This window comes from Sciurus vulgaris, assembly GCF_902686455.1.
Source record: "Sciurus vulgaris genome assembly, chromosome: X".
Taxonomy (NCBI): Eukaryota; Metazoa; Chordata; class Mammalia; order Rodentia; family Sciuridae; genus Sciurus; species Sciurus vulgaris.
In genome coordinates, this window is record NC_136471.1 from 112,421 (window position 1) to 127,221 (window position 14,801).

Here is a 14,801-nt window from a genome sequence, read left to right on the forward strand (position 1 = left end):
CCAATTTCACATGAGTTCTCTAAAAATGAAATGCAACCAAAACAGATTCAAACTCCAAATGAAAAGTCTCAAGGCTCAGATTAAAATGTGGAATGTTTCAGATGAAAGTAATAAAAATACAATTGGTTTTGTTCTTTATTGAATGGATTAAAAAATTGACATTTCTTTGAAGCTTGGAACTATATTTCATTTCTCTGAACGGTTCTATGTTATCTTTTACTTAGTGATGCAAGTTGTCTTAATGTAGCTTACAAAGTACTTCTTCTGTCTGTTGCCATTCTGATGAAACAAAAACTATTCTTCATTAACTTAACTGTTATGTGTATTTTTTTGCTATAACACTTAACACATTAACAGACATCTATTATTTTTCCACTAAAACAAAAGAGTACAATAGTTTTCTTCTATCAGTATTGTATTTTAAAAAGGTTAACATTAAAAACAAAGAACCATTGTTTTCTTTGAAATTAAGCTTCTTGAACATATTAAGCCTCCTTCTTCTGTCTGCATTCTTCTGCCAATTTATTCAGAAATTTCTTTAATTTCTGATAATGAGGAAGGCTGCTGCAATGAGTATTCTTTGCAACTTCTTCATTTGTATAAAAGAGTGAACACAGCTTACAGTAAAACCCTGTTTTAGGTCTCACATAGTCTATACCAACAGGAACATCGGGCTGATATGGTCAGTTCTGTACTCGTCTGGGATTGTACAGTCTTCCTTGCTCTCATCACTTTGGCCATCTGCATTTTCACTTGTATCTTTGTTGGGGTCATCAGCAGTCTCGGCAGATTCAGCACCTGGTTCTGTATTTTCCTCATTTTTTATTCCATTTTCCAATGCTGCTTCATTTTCTTGATCGAGTTCCTCGATCTTGTCCACCTTTTTAAGCTTTTTCTTTGCTGCTGCTGACGCACTGGCATTTGCATCTTTTTTTACAGCTTTATCTGAAGGCTCCTTTTCCCCGTCAGAAATCACTTCACCTACATTAGCAAGATCGGTCTCATCTCCCACAGAACTGCCACTTTCTACAAGTGCTGCTGCTGCTTCTTCATCTACCAGTAGCTCATCTTCAGATTCCAGGAGCATGTTAGGTTCCTGTTGTCTGGTCATCTTTGTATCTTTCTCACCGTCTTCACCTGACTTCCCTTCTTGTTCTTTACCTTCGGTTGGACTTTCAGTCTTCTGAGAACCATCAGTTTTAGATTTCTCATCACTTGGAGATTCTTTGCCATCTGGAGAATAAGATCTTTTTCGGGATTTGTCTTTTTTCAGTAAGTCGATGCCTCTGTTGGGAATCCTCAGTACCAGTGTTTTATGTTTCTCAGAGAGGTCGACCTTAACACAGCTCCCCTGAAACCAAAGGGCTCTTTTCAGACAATGGTCCACCATTGCCGTTGCATCTCCTCTGGTCTCCATCTCAAGGAAGGCCTGACTTTTCATCCTCATCAATATGTGATTCTTTATTTTCCCATAAGGTTCAGCAAGTTTAAGGACTGCACTGTCAGAATAGCCAGAAAGGGGCAAATTGCTGAGATGTATCACACGTCCAAGCTCTTGCTTTTGATCAAACTTCTGATCTGGCTTCCTTTCAGGTTTCTTTATTCTTTTATACTTCTGGGATAAATGAACTCTCACTGGTTTGCCAAATACTAATGCTGGTGTGGTTGTATAATAATCCACTGCAGCCTGAGCATCTTCTGTTGTTGCCAATTCAATGAATGCCCAATTGATTTTATTTAGAATCAGATGATTTGAAATGACTCCAAAAGGTTCCACCCGCTGCAACAGTTGATATCTCAAATTTTTCCCATGATGTGAACAACTCGGCTAGTTTCCACTCTGCATGTGTCTTGGTCCTTGAAGATTCCCATTTCCAGCACCCAGATTTCCTCTTGGTCCAACTGCTGGTCCCCCAAGATGAAAAGGAGGGGGGTGGAGGCCCCAGAATTCCTGGTGCTGGATTTGTAGACTGCTGCAGCATGAATGGATCACCCATTGTGTGTCCTGTATCACTATCAGAATTCCATTCTGGGTAGATTTCAAGAAGAAGCTAGCATCGGCGACTGTTGACTTGCTCCACTGATATGTTGACTCCACTTCTTAGGGAAAGGGAGAAAGGTAAAAGGAGAGGTACCTCTTTCCCAGTGAGTGGGATGTGGAGGTTCCCACAATCCCCTGCAGCAATGGCGCTGGACCAAGGGGTTTTATCCCAGGGATGCAATGTTGATACAACATATGGAAATCAGTGTTATTCATCACACAAATAGACATAAAAATGAGAACACATGAGCATCCAAATAGACACAACATCTATTTTTGACAAAATACAGCATCCATTCATGCTTAAAACACTAGAGAAAACAGGAATGAAAGAATCATACCTCAACATTGTAAAAGCTATATATGACAAACCCAAGGCCAACATAATTCTAAATGGAGAAAACATAAATTGTTCCTTCTAAAACTGGAATGAGACAGGGATGCCAACTTTCACTACTTCTATTCTCTTAGTACACAAAGAAACTCTTAGCAAGTAGTAAATGCAACCTATCAGATAATATCTGCAATCTATCAGATCATAATAGAATAAAATTAACACCAGTAGACCAAATTAATTACTGAAACATGAAAGATAGCTGAACAAATCAGGTCAATGAATCTCAAGGTAAAGCAACTTAGCAAAGGAATGTAATTAAAGGAATATGAATAGAATAGGAAGAGCTAAAACTAGCACTGTTTGAAGATGACATGGTTCTATATTTAAAAAGTTTTCTCTTTATCACCCATCTATATCTTATCTTCATTAAAGGAAATATTTTCTCTTTAAAGCTATTTTCTTTCCTCTGCTCAGACCAATTAAAAATTCAGTCATCAAAATGCATTAGAAATGTACAGCATCTATCTAATAGCAATTAACACTCAGGAATAATCTCTCAGGAAAATCAATATTCTATAAGGAAAGCAATTTAAAGCGAACAGACATCCAAAAGATACAATTATTTTTAACATCTATGCTCAACACAGCATTTCCAAAAGAAAACTATACCAGAAGAAGTTAAAATATAATAGAAAGTTTCAAGAGTCCAATGTGAATAAAAAATCAAACTCAAAGTCCATATTTAATAAAACTGATAGGAAAACTTTACCTATCACAAGATTATGGGATCAACAAAATCAAGTAACAAACACCAGCCAATAATCATTAGAGCATTATTATTTGTTTTGCTCAGTTTTAATAACTGTTTTTCTACCTAATTGTAGTTTATGTTCATATATTGCACTCTATTCTAATGATTATGCCATTCCCATTAATTTAATATTTTTGACTTGAGTGATTGTTACTATAATATTAAACTATAAAAAAATAAACTACTGCACCTTCCCTTATCATCAACAGCATGTACGTTTGCTTTATTCTCTATAAAAAATTCTATCATCTTCCATTTGTTTTTCTTTATGGCAAATAAAAGTGGTGTTTGGCCATGCTGAAAAGCAACAAAAATAATTTATTCACAAAATTACTACTTCTCAATTGAACTTAATCTTACAAAATACTGTATGAACATAAGCATATAATGTACAATGTAAATTAAGAGGAGCTTCTCCCTTCTCATCCCACTCTTCTTCCACATGTGCTGCTCTTTTACTTTGAAATACCTCTCCTCTGCCTAGTGTGGCCACATGAACTCCAGTCATTTCCAAATTTGCTTCAAACATTTACCCTTTCCATGGATCTTTGCCTCTATCACAGCATTCATCATGGTAACTTGGATTTATGTAACCCCTACCCAATCCAAACCAAGAGCTTCTTGAGGACATGAACTGTGTCTTTCATCTCAGTAGGCCCATTCTCTAAAACATATTAGTATAAATAATTTAAGTATTATATTTAATTAAAGAGCCAAATTTTCAACTCACAAGCAGAGTGTTATCAATGATATTCTGAAGAATGTCTACACTTTTCCAGAAATACCAAGCGTCATTAGAAAGATTCCTTGTTTCTCTGTTAGAGAAATTTTACAAAACTCTGCATTGCATCTCCAGTATTACAGAAATAGCTTTACCGTTGCATAACAACTATTTGGCATTGATTTTTTTGCAGCAAATATTCACAAGTGAAGAATTCAAGTTGCAGGGATATAGTTCTGAGAGCTTTACAAGTTCCTCCATGTTATACAACACCTCTTGATTTTCTTCTATTTATGGATCAGAATCCAAGATACATTGCAATATCAGACATTCCTGCTCCAAAAGGGTCACAAAGATAATGGGCTCTGAATGAAAAAAAGACTCTGAGTAAACTTGTTGCTTTTTCCTTAACTGGTCCCTGTGTCTTCTCATATCATAAGATGAAAGATATTTATCTTAGATGTTAGAAAGCTGAATACAAAAATAAATTCTTCCTACAGAACTGGAGAAAATCTTTGCCAGCTCTTCCACTGATAGGGGATTAAAAAGCAGAAATAACTAACTCAAAAACACTTATAAAAAAACCAATCAATAAATGGGCAAAATAACTAGACATTTCTCAAAAGAAACACAAATGTGCAACAAATATATAAAAAACTCTTCTACATCTCTAGCGATTATGGTAAAGCAAATCAAAACTACACTAACATTCAATCTTATTCCAGACAGAATAGCAATGATCAAGGATACAAACAATAATATGTGCTGGTGATGATGTGAGGGAAAAGGAATAGTTGTACTTTGCTGATGGGACTGCAAACCAGTACAACCACTCTTGAAAACAGTTTGGAAATTCCTTAAAAACTAGGAATGGAACCACCATATGAACAAGCTATTCTGTGCTTTGGTATTTTCCCCAAATAACTAAAATAAAATTTGCTTAGTAGAGTAATACAGTCACATAAGTGTTCTTAATAACATAATTCACAATTGCTAAATTATGAAATCAACCCAGATGCCTGTCAAGAGATGAAAGGATTAAGAAATTGTCATGCAGATATATAAAATGGAGTTTAACTCAGCCATAAAGAAGAATAAATTAAGACATTTTCTGGTAAATGGGTAGAAATGATTAACATCATGCTAAGTGAAATAAATTAAACTAAGAAACTCAAAGATCAAATGTTTATCTCATATATGTAAGCTAGAGTAAAATAATGAAAAAGAAGAGGGAAGGAGAGAATATCAAAAGATATTGGGAAGATCATTAGTGTAGAAGGAGTTTGAGAGGCAAAATGGGAATGGGAAAGGGGAGGCAATAAAAACTAAATTCTTTAAAAATCATGTTATTTGCACATATAAATATAGACACAGGAAATTGCACCTTTATGTATAAGTAAAAACAATCAAATATAAATAAATAGAAAAGTGAAAGGAAATCTAGGAGAACAGAGGTAGGAGAATGGAGGAGGAGAGGTAGGACAGGAGGAAAAGAGAGGATCATGAAATGAATTGGAATTCCTTGCATGTACAATTTTGTTGTGATGAACCCAACTACCATGTATCACTATAAACTCTAATAAAATAATATTTAAAATGTATTCTTACTTGTAATGATAACCCTGGTAACATAATGCTAATCTATTTTTCAAAGTTATTTTTTACTCTTGTTCCCCTTTCATTGCTACCTAAATTTATTTATAATTTTAAACAAAAGTAATTCAGAAGTGTTGTGTATTAACAAATTTTATGCTGATCTACACAAACTATTTTTAGTATCATGAAAGACTAAATTACTTGCATTTTTAAAGAAGCTGAAGTAAAATACATTGTATATCTTGCTTTGTCCATAATTTGTCCACTTCTAGGAATTTGTCCACTTCAAATCAGGCTTACAAAATTCCAATAGGAAGATCCAAGATGACAGACTAGAGGGAGGTTGCATTCCTTGTCCCTCTGTAACTCAGGTTTCAAGCAGAGGAGATCTGTTTCTTGGTGAGGGAGTTTTTGCTGCTTATCGATCCCCTGCTGTTTACCCCCATTTGTCTACTGCGATCACCTGCAGTCTGCCAGCACATCCACACCTCTGAGTGCAGATTTCTCACTGTCAGGCACCTATCATCCACCATTTGCCTGCCTCTTGCCTTCACCTTGTCCATCACCTGCCTTTCACCTACCCATCAACCACCACCCGAGGTTTACCTCCTGATTGTACAATGGCAGTCAGCAAACTGACTGCAGACTGAAAGTGGAGCACCAGCTGCCTGCTGTTGCCTGGAAGTTCATTGTTACAGTACCTGCAGGTTTGCTTACACATGGCTGTTGCCATTTGAGACAACAGTCAGGCCCCGTAGGACCCCTGGCCAGACTGACTGAGTGCCATCTCCAGGATCCCTCAGCCCAACCAGTCACTCTCTGCCTCCAGGGCCCACACATCAACTGACTGCTCCATGCCACCAGGACCTCCAGATTGACTGACTGTGCCCTATCACCAGGACCCCCAGAATGACTGATTGCACTCCACCTCCAGGACCCCTGCCTGACCAACTGCACCCTACCTCCAGGACCTCCAGCCAACCATGCCTATACCCTGAGCTGCACTCTCATTTGCCAACACATTTGGAAGCCAGAGCGACCATCTTGTATAATCCTGGAAGCCATAGCTCTGATCTTTAGGTGGGACAAATCCCATCCTGAGACGCCTGCTGGAGACTTTAAGCTTATTGTCAGAAAAGGTTTTGGAAACCTATAAAGGCACTATAAGCCTATGGGGGAAACTGCAATACCCCAGATCTGCACTGCTAGAGGGGAAGATACATGAATAACATGAAAAAACAAAGGAAGAAAATGATCCAAACAAATCTAGATTCTATATTAATAGAATCCAAAACAGTACATTAGAAGAAAAGTCAGAAAAGGACTTCAGATTATACATAATTAAGATGATTCGTGAAGCAAAGGATAAGATAAGAGAGCAAATGCAGGCAATGAATGATCATACCAATAAGCAGTTGAAAGAGCAAATGCAGGAAGCAAAAATTATTTCAAAAAGAGACAGAGATTCTCAAAAAAAAATGGAAATTCTTGAAATGAAGGAAACAATAAGCCAAATAAAAAACTCAATGGAAAACATCACCAATAGATTAGACCACTTGGAAGACAGAACCTCAGACAATGAAGACAAAATATTTAATCTTGAAAATAAAGTTGCCCAGAGAAGATGATAAGAAATCATGAACAGATTCTCCAAGAACTATGGGACATCATGAAAAGACCAAATTTAAGAATTATCAGGATTGAGGAAGGCACACAGATACACACCAAAGGAATGAACAACCTATTCAATGAAATACTATTAGAAAATTTCCCAAGCCTGAAGAATGAAATGGAAAATCAAATACAAGAGGCTTACAGAACACCAAATGCACAGAATCACAACAGATCCACACCAAGGCACATTATAATGAAAATGCCTAACATACAAAATAAAGATAGGATTTTGAAGGCCGCGAGAGAAAAGCATCAGATTACATGTAGAGGGAGACCAATACGGATAGCAGCAGACTTCTCAACCCAGACTCTAAAAGCTAGAAGGGCCTGGAACAACATATTTCAAGCTCTGAAAGAACATGGTTGCCAAACAAGAATCCTATACCCAGCAAAACTAACCTTCAGATTTGAAGATGACATAAAATCCTTCCATGATAAACAAGTTAAAAGAATTTACAAATAGAAAGCCTGAGCTACAGAATGTTCTCAACAAAATATTCCATGAGGAGGAAATGAAAAACAACAATGGAGGTCAGCAAAGGGAGGAACTACCTTAGAGAAAAACCACTCAAAGGAGAAACCAAGCCAACTAAAAAACCAAAAATAAGCCAAATGACTAGGAATACAAATCATATCTCAATAATAACCCTGAACGTTAATGGCCTAAACTCATCAATCAAAAGACATAGACTGGCAGAATGGATTAAAAAGAAAGACCCAACAATATGCTGCCTGCAAGAGACTCATCTCATAGAAAAAGACATCCACAGAGTAAAGGTGAAAGGAGGGGGAAAAAACCTACCACACACATGGACTCAGTAAAAAAGCGGGGGTTTCCATCCTCATTTCAGATAAATTGGACTTCAAGCCAAAGTTAGGAGGGATAAATAAGGACATTTCATACTGCTTAAGGGAATAATGATCATATATATTTATGCCCCAAACAACAGTGTATCCATGTACATCAAACAAATCCTTCTCAATTCCAGGAATCACATAGACCACAACACAATAATTCTGGGCGACTTTAACACACCACTGTCACCACTGACTAGATCTTCCAAACAAAAACTAAACAAAGAAACCATAGAACTCAATAACACCATCAATAACCTAGACTTAATAGACATATATAGAATATTCCACCCATCAACGAGCAAATACACTTTCTTCTCAGCAACACATGGAACCTTCTCAAAAATAGACCATATCTTGTGCCGTAAAGCAGCCCTTAGGAAATGTAAAAAAAACTCTACCTTGTGTCCTATCAGATCATAATGTAATGAAATTAGAAATCAATGACAAAATACAAAAACAGAAATTACTCCAACACCTGGAGACTAAATAATATGCTATTGAATGAAACATGGATCACAGAAAACATCAGGGGGGAGATAAAAAAAATTCTTAGAGGTCAATGAGAACGACGATACAACATATCAAAATCTCTGGGACACTATGAAGGCGGTACTAAGAGGAAAATTCATTGCATGGAGTGCATTCCAGAAAAGAATGAAAAGTCAACAATTAAATGACCTAACATTACAGCTCAAAGCCCTAGAAAAAGAAGAACAGAATAACAGCAAAATGCCAGGGTCCAGCCCTAGCAGCAGTCAGGGGTCCAAGGTGAATGGGAGGCATCGGTGTGGTGGAGAAACAGCAAACAGAGACACCAAGTGTTCTGAGGCTGAGTCTGAATCTTTATTGTTCAGAGTCTTTTTATATGTTTTTTTCTTTGGTATTGATTACATCATTTCATGGTTAATACAAGGAAATGTTAAGTAAAAAATCTTCAGGAGTATAATTAATGATCTTATTTAAGAAACATATTCTTACTGTATGGTAGGTTAAATAATAAAAAAAAAAAAAAACAGTTCCCAGCAAGGTAGAGTGCACCAGGCTCCATTTAGTTTTAATTTCCCAGAAAGAATACATCATTAAGTTTCTATAGAAGTTACCCTTTCTGGGGCTGGGGATATAGCTCAGTTGGTAGAGTGCTTGTCTTACAAGCACAAGGCCCTGGGTTCAATCCCCAGCACCACACACACACACACACACACACACACACACACACACACACACACAAAGAAGTTACCCTTTCTAAGAACTCTAATGTTAGTTATTAACAGTGGAAAGTTTTTGTTATTACTAACAGAATAGAGGAATCAGGTTATAGTTAATATTTATTCTATTTCATGTACTCAGTGATGGACTAAAACTCTAACTAGACATAGGAAGAATACAAATTGTACTTAAGATAAACCTATTTTTTATTAAGTGGGAAAAATATCTGTAAACTTATTCATAAACACTAAGAAAGCAATGAAGACCAAACACCACATCAAAGCTCAGAGGAATACACTCTCATATACCTATATATAACTTTTAGAGAATTTGAAACTAAAAGAAATCACAGGTTCCTTATAAATTTGAGCAAATCATAATTGCTTATTTATAATTTCATCTCAGTATTAATATTAAACTTTATTGTATATTATTTTGTGCCCCAGCACCATGAAATCTCCCCAGTATTCTCTATAATCTGAATCTAAGGATACACTGATTATTAGTATTAAAAGTAACTGCACATGGAGACATGCCATGCCTATGGCCCCCAAGAGGGAGGATTATCTTTCAACAGAACCGTGTCAAGTGTTGGATCCTCTACTCCAACAGAACAGTGTCAACAAATTTCTAGAGACATATGCTCCTCCCAAACTGAACCAGGAGGGCATATGCAATTTAAACAGATCAATTTCAAGCAATGAAATAGAAGAAGCCATCGAAAGCCTACCAACCAAGAAAAGCCCACGACCAAACAGATTCTCAGCCAAGTTCTACAAGGCCTTCAAAGAAGAACTCATTCCAATACTTCTCAAAGTATTCCAGGAAATAGAAAAAGAGGGAACCCTACCAAACTCATTCTGTGAAGCTAATATCATCCTCATACCCAAACCAGACAAAGACACATCAAGAAAAGAAAATTTTAGACCAATATCTTTGATGAATATAGATGCAAAAAATCCTTAACAAAATCCTGGCAAACCGTATCCAAAAACATATTAATAAGATAGCGCACCACAATCATGTGGGGTTCATCCTGGGAATGCAGGTTAGTTCAACATCGATAAATCAATAAATGTAATTCATCATATCAATAGGCTTAAGGATAAGAATCATATGGTTATTTCAACTGATGCTGAAAAAGCATTCGACAAAATACAGCATCCCTTCATGCTTAAAACACTAGAAAAAATAGGGATAGTAGGAACATACCTCAACATTGTAAATGCTATTTATGCTAAGCCCATGGCCAACATCATTCTTAATGGAGAAAAACTGAAACCATTCAACCTAAAAACTGAAACAAGACAGGGATGCCCTCTTTTACCACTTCTATTCAACATCATCCTTGAAATACTAGCCAGAGCAATTAGACAGGCTAAAGAAATTAAAGGGATATGAATAGGAAAGGAGGAACTCAAGCTGTCACTATTTGTGGATGACATGATTCTATATTTAGAGGATCCAAAAAACTCCACCAGAAAACTTCTAGACCTCATAAATGAATTCAGCAAAATAGCAGGATATAAAATCAACACGCATAAATCTAAAGCATTTTTATACATAAGCGATGAAACATCTGAGAGGGAAATGAGGAAAATAACTCCATTCGCTATAGCCTCAAAAAAATAAGATATTTGGGAATCAGTATAACCAAAGATGTAAAAGATCTCTACAATGAAGACTACAGAACATTAAAGAAAGAAATTGAAGACGACCTTAGAAGATGGAAAGATGTCCTATGTTCTTGGATAGGCAGAATTAATATTATCAAAATGTCCATACTTCCAAAGGCATTATACGGATTTAATGCAATTCCAATTAAAATCCCTATGACATTTCTCATAGAAACAGAAAAAGCAATAAAGAAATTCATCTGGAAGAACAAAAGACCCAGAAAAGCCAAAGCAATCCTAGGCAGGAAGAGTGATGTGGGAGGTATCACAGTACCAGACCTTAAACTCTACTATAGAGCAATAGTAACAAAATGGCATGGTATTGGCACCAAAATAGACAGGAAGATCAATGGTACAGGATAGAAGACATGGAGACATACCCACATAAGTAAAGTAACCTCATACTAGATAAGGGTGCCAAAAACTTACAATAGAGAAAAGATAGCCTCTTTGACAAATGGTGCTGGAAAAACTGGAAATCCATATGCAGTAAAATGAAATTAAACCCCTATCTCTCACCCTGTACAAAACTCAACTCAAAATGGATCAAAGATCTAGGAATTAGACCTGAGACCTTTCACCAAAAAGAAGAAAAATAGGCCCGAATCTCCATCATGTTGGCTTAGGACCAGACTTCCTTAACAAGACCCCCATAGCACAAGAAATAAAAGCAAGAATCAATAAATGGGATAGATTCAAACTAAAAAGTTTTTTCTCAGCACAGGAAACAATCAATAATGTGAAAAGAGAGCCTACAAAGTGGGAGAAAATCTTTTCCACACACACTTCAGACAAAGCACTCATCTCCAAAGTTTATAAAGAACTTAAAAACTTTACACCCAAAATACAAAGAACCCAATCAATAAATGGGCTAAGGAAATAGGCAGATACTTCACAGAAGAAGATATACAGGTGATCAACAAATATATGAAAAAGTGCTCATCACCCCTGGTAATTAGAGAAATGCAATTTAAAACCACCCTAAGATTTCATCTAACTCCAATTAGAATGGCTATTATCAAGAACACAAGCAATAATAAGTGTTGGTGTGGATATGGGGAAAAAGGCTCACTCATACATTGCTGGTGGAGTTGCAAATTGGTGCAGCCACTCTGGAAAGCAGTATGGAGATTCCTCAGAAACATTGGAATGGACCCATCATTTGACCTAGCTATCCCACTCCTCGGTTTATACCCAAAGGACTTAAAATCAGCATACTACAGTGATGCAGCCACATCAATGTTCATAGCAGCTCAATTCACAATAGCTACATTGTGGAACTAACCTAGATGCCCTTCAACTGATGAACAGACGAAGAAACTGTGGTATATATATGCAATGGAATATTACTCAGCTATAAAGAAGAATAGAATTATGTCATTTGCTGGAAATGGATAAAGTTGGAAAATATCATGCTAAGTGAAATAGGCCAAGTCCAAAAAACCAAAGGCCAAATGTTTTCTCTGATAAGTGCATGACAACATATAATGGGGGGGGGGTGGAGGGAAGAGAAGAATAAAGGAACTTCGGATGGTGTAGAGGAAAATGAGGTGGAAGGGGGTAGAGGACAGAAAGATAGTAGAATTAAACAGCATTACCCCATGTATATATATGAATACATGAACGGTGTGAATCTACATTGTATACAACCATAGAAATGAAAAGTTGTACCCCATTTGTGTACAATGAATCAAAATGCAGTCTGTAAAAATAAAAAAGATTTTAATAAAAAAAAATGAAAGTCACAACCTTCAAATACTTTCAACTAATTATGTATGGCTTCACATCAATTTAGTTAATGAAGTGGGTTATGATTTGGGCTGATGGTAATTTTGGGTGGAGCTAGGGTTAGGGTTAGAGAAAAAAATATACAAAATAGGAAATATGAATGACCATAAGTATACATGCATGAAAACATATATGAAAGTTAATTCTGTGTTCTTCAGCAATGGAGAATAGTATAAAACCAGTCATATGAATACAATGTTTTAGATATCATGAATGCATATGTTAATGATATATATGCCTATCCATGAATATCTTAATGATTATACACATGAAACTTCAAGAATATAAGCCAAAATACCCAAGATTTCATCTAATCCTATATTGCTTCAGTCAAAATTAGCTAACAGTGTAGGGTAGAATTAGTGCTGAAGGCAATTTTGAGTGGGGCTAGGTTAGGGTTAGCTAATGAATATGTATATGGGGAAACATGAATATTCATAATGTTTGTGTAAAAACCTGTAGGAATATATAAATGTTGCCACTTTGCAATAGAAAAAAAAGAATAATTGGAATTCAAAATTTAAAAATCACTTTGTACAATAGCATTCAAAAACTGAAGTACTGAAGTATAAATGTACCAAAATATGCACAAATATATATTCAGAAAACTATGAAACATGGCTTAGAGAAATCAAAAGAAATATGAATAAATGCAGAGATATCCCTTTTTCAGGAACAGTAAAATCATTATTGTGAAGATAATTCTTTCTAAATTGACCTATGAATACATCAAAATCACAGTCAAATTCCCACCAAAGATACCAACAAATCCCAAACTTAGAGCAAATGGCATGAGTCTGAAGAAGGAAAGTTAAAGGACCTACACTATGGTTTCTGTTATGGGGCACAACTTAAGAACAGACCGATCACCACTGAGAAGTCCAAATTTGAGAGTCTTTATTAAGCCGGCTGGCTGACTGTCTCACACAATGCCCCAAAAAATGGCTATTGGGAGAAAAGTCCCGACCATAGGGTTGTAGGGGTTCTTATACCAAAAATCACATCAATCATAAGTGTCTGTTGCTATGATTTGAAATTACACATTAACATCATGAGATCATCGACAGAGGGGGAAGTGGGTCAAAATGACCCTTACCTAGGTACAAACTAAAGAATGGTTGCTAACATCCACACAGTCACTGTTGACAGGTACATTGTTTAGGAGCAATAGGAATCAAAAGAGAGCAATGTTTCTTTACATAGGAATTGTCATTCTGTATTGTTAAACATGTCACATTAAGTAACTGATGATGGGTACAGGGGCAGGGTGTTCCCATGGGAGAAGCTTATTCCCTACATAACATGGAGTCTCAGGGAGTCTGTTTAGTCACTTCCCTTAGAGTCTGGCCTAGAACATTCTCATGGAGTCAGTTCTGTCAGCCCATCATAGTTTCAAACACTTATAAAGTTACAGAAGAAAAAAAAGTATGCTATTGGGGAAGGAATAGACAAATGGAAAAATGGAACAGAATAAAGAGCCCCAAAATAAACCCATATAAATATAGTCCACTGATTTTTTTTTGTCAAAGGGACAAAGGCAATTTAATGGGGAAAAAAATCTGTTGCAAAAATGACTACAGAACAATTATGAAAAACTTGAACCATTGGAACACATATGGGAAAAAAATGAACATAGACATAAATTTTATGACTTACCCCAAAAGTCACTGAAGATCTTCATAAACTTAAATTTTCAAGTACAGGAAAGTCTATATAGCCTGTGTCCTTAAAAAAGGATTCAGAAACAGAAACATATAGAGAAAATGTTCTGCAGAAATTGGAACTATGCTGCCACAGCTGAGAAACTACAGGAGCTGGAACCAGGCCTGAAAACAGACACTTCCCTGACACCCCCAGAGTGTGGTCCTTTCAACATTTTTATTCCAGAACTCTGGACTTTAGAACTGTGAGCTAATACATTTCTGCAGCTTTAAGTCTCCCCGTTTATGGAAATTTGTTAGGGCAGCTCTAGGAGAATGATAGAGGCAAGCTCTGCTCTATCCCCCACTCTCTGCAGATGACAGCTCACACCACACGAGGGACTGGGAGGAAGCAGAGACCTTCACAGGCCCTGGCTACTGCCAGGTAGTGAC

At 36.4% G+C, this 14,801-nt stretch overlaps 1 pseudogene across 1 annotated transcript; it reads right to left on the reverse strand.

Moving 5' to 3' along the window:
* Window positions 1-255: 255 nt before the first annotated feature.
* LOC306651376 (matrin-3-like) lies at window positions 256-2,069 on the reverse strand (annotated as a pseudogene). Its single transcript has one exon. The product of its transcript is annotated as a matrin-3-like (transcript).
* Window positions 2,070-14,801: the final 12,732 nt, after the last annotated feature.